Genomic DNA, 3,449 nt, shown 5'->3' on the forward strand with positions numbered 1-3,449 from the left:
CCTTCAAGAAGGTTACTAGCTAAGTTTATAAATATTTATAGGCATTCGTGTAATATGATGAGCACCAAAATGATGTGCTCTTATTTTCCAAACAGCAGAAATATCATGCATTGCAATGTTCTTCCAGTGTGCCATAGTGGACATAAAAAAATGTGTGCAGAATACTATTTAGTTATTTGGAAGCTTCAGTGAAAAATCCCAAGTGCCTCACTGTGTAACTTATATAAATCCAACTTCGAAGGTTGACATTTATGTCATTTGCTCTCAGGATGCATACACAGTCAGTAACACATCTGGCGTGAAGTGGTGATTCCACATTATTCTGTAGCTTTAAAGTTGATTAAAATCCCGGCCCCCGATGTCTAATTAGCAGTTAAAACTCTACACACTTCCAGTCTGTGCACAGAGTACCAGCTCTACACTAAATTTTAAATATAGAGAAACAGTGGCTAGGCTCTCAGTCAAAAACAGAAGAGAACATTTACTTCACATATGTCATTGGGAAACGTAGGTACTTCAGCCCAGTATAGAAATAAAGATACTGACTTTTATGAGTTGGCTATTTAAGTTTGTTTGAACCTGTGACAAATGTGCTTTTGGGTGTCATTTTTTTCATAGTGACAGAGGATTTTATTTCATTTATAATTATGGGATAGCAAGGGAAGGCAAAGGAAATTTTAAGAAGAATGGAATCCTGTCCTTTGCAGCAAAATGGGTAGAACTGGAGGTCATTATATTAAGTGAAATAAGCCAACATCAGAAAAACAAACACCATAGGTTCGCTCTTATATGAAGAAGGGTTTTTGGGGAAGGAAAGCCGGAGAGGTTGGAAATGGGAATCAAAATACAGCTGATGGAGCATGGAGGCTGTAATTCACACTGACCTGTTATATTTTTTGTGAAGAATAAGAAGAGGGGACCCTAGACTCCAAACATAAAGAAATGAGGAGGAGTGAGGAGATGGAAAAACTAATTACTCCAATTTGATCAGTACACGTGCACTGAAATATCACACTGTACACCATATGTACAATTATTAAATATTAACTCAAAAATTAAAAGAAATATCAGGGCACAAAGCTAAACAGATGAACAGCAGTTACATCAAAACCATAACTTGACCTGTCTATGGGTCCACTCTGTTTCCTATGTTTTCAGCCTAAAGGAGGTAGGTGGCAGAGAAAGAAAGCTGTAGACAGACCCAGTGTGAAGGGAGGCTGAGGAAATCGGAGGGCAGAGTCTCATTCCCTGCAGTGGACAGTCTGCCTGAAAATCATGGCTGAATGTCAAGCTTTGTTCCCTGCTCTGTCTTCCAAAGGCTGACTGGCACACAACTGCTATTGCTATTCATAGAAGTATGGGTGAGTGAGAGTATGGGAGAATCCCCCCACCAGTCTCCACATCACTAGATGTTATCAGTGTGTGAATCCCTGAGCTGATACTGCCTTCCTGACAGAAGACACATTAAGTAGACTTTCAGTGCAACATATACCATAAACTCCAGCAGGAAGTAATGAAAAAGGCCAAATAAATGCAACAACTCCTGATCTCAAGAGCTCTTTCTTTTATCAAGTTGTGAAATGCAGCATGCACCTAAAGTGTTTAGGACAGAAAATTCTAGCTGTAATATGCAATATTGATAAAAATCATATTGTTATCTTCAAATTTAATGAAAGTTACTGATAAAGATATTTTTGTGCATAGAAATATCTTAAACGTATTATACAATAATTAGGAAATGGATTTGGATCACATGAGGAGAAATGCACTAACTAAATGGAATGACATTTGATGTGTTTTCCTTTTTGCAAATAAACATGGGATATTCGTATGGAATTAAGGACATTAATGTTTTTATTCAGGTTGTATATTATTCAAATGCATATCACTCATGTTGAAAAATAAGATTAAAATCCAAATTGAGGAATGAAGTTTATATTCTCAATCAATTCATTCTCCCAAAAGTATAAACGATCATTTATTTAACGTGTGCCTAAGGTATGGATCTTTGTGCAGGACTAATCATTTATAACTCAAAGGAGACTAATTATTGTGTGCGGTACATGAATTCATTGTAAATGTTAGAGAGTATATCATTGTATTCTTGTATATTGTATTAATTTATAGTGAGGTAGATCAACAAGATGGTTGAAGAATGGAGCTTTAATTTTTCCAAAGCATTACCCAATTTTGAAGCTATCTACTGTGTTAGCTCAGGCCATCTGAGAAACGGCTGCGAAAGACTTTCTTAAGAGAGCATTTACATAAGAGAAAATGGGGAGGGAGTTGTCAAGGCCAGCTGAGCCATGTGACTCCCAGGTAAGGGAGACAGGGAGGGAAGATCAGATAGAAGTATGGCAGAGGACTCTGCAGTCTAAGAAAGACTGAGCAGTCTTTGGGAAGCCCTTGAACCACAGTCAGATGGGTTCTCTTCTGCCCAGGAATAAGCCCACCTCAGAGTGTCTGCTGTGATCAGCCACTCGCTAGGAGAGCCCGCAGGAAGCATGGCCTTGCACAGGTAAACAGCAGATTTCAGAGTTGGCAGTTGAGACCTTCTAACTAGATAGCACATTTTTAGGGCCTCATGTATATCACATATATTTCTCATTTTTGTAAGCCTAATTGGCTGATTGATTCTTCTATTAATTTAACACTTGCTTTGTGATCACCTACTGTGTATAGAGAATACCCATAAGAAAGCAAAATAGTACATCTGCCCTTATACAGCTTATACACACTAGGGGCTCATACTCATTATGACATGGTCTTATGTATCTAATTCAGTCTACTGTACCCTGATACTGCTTTAGATAAAACAGTCCCAAATTAAGATATATTAAGATACATGTCCTTTTAAAAGATAATTTCGAGACATACTTTAAGGGAGCAGAATGTAAACATTGGCATGTGTGTGTGTATGTGCATATGATTTGGAGTTGTAATTTGCCTACATTTTCAATGAAAAAGCTTAAAGATTTGATCATCCACTACTTTTACAGATGGAACTCCAGAAATAAGAAAATGCCGGTTCTCTCTTGACTTTCTCCAGTCCCCTTTTCTTAAACTTAGGAAGAAATTTGGGGATCATTTTGGATCCCTGTCACTGGTAAACATAAATAGCAGATATTGAGCAAGGTGTGTTAAAAACAGCATCACACTGCACCGTGACGTGGTAATGATCTCTAACTCCCTGCTACACTTCACACATCTCAGGTGACTCCCGTGGTCAGATAGGCCACAGCGGCTCAGGTCCTGTGGGAACATTTCTGTATAATAGTTCAGAGCTCTGGTGGGAAGACCCAGGTTTCAGTCAAGCAGTTCACTTCAGAGAGCCCAATTGTCAGTAGGCTACATTATATTTACTCTTCATAGTCACGCAGAGAATTAAGCTCAGAGTTATATGCCTGGATAATTTCCTAAGTTCGAATAGTTTTGTAATTTGTTTAAGT

Source organism: Chinchilla lanigera, unplaced genomic scaffold (genome assembly GCF_000276665.1).
Source record: "Chinchilla lanigera isolate Chin_1 unplaced genomic scaffold, ChiLan1.0 scaffold00083, whole genome shotgun sequence".
Classification (NCBI taxonomy): Eukaryota; Metazoa; Chordata; class Mammalia; order Rodentia; family Chinchillidae; genus Chinchilla; species Chinchilla lanigera.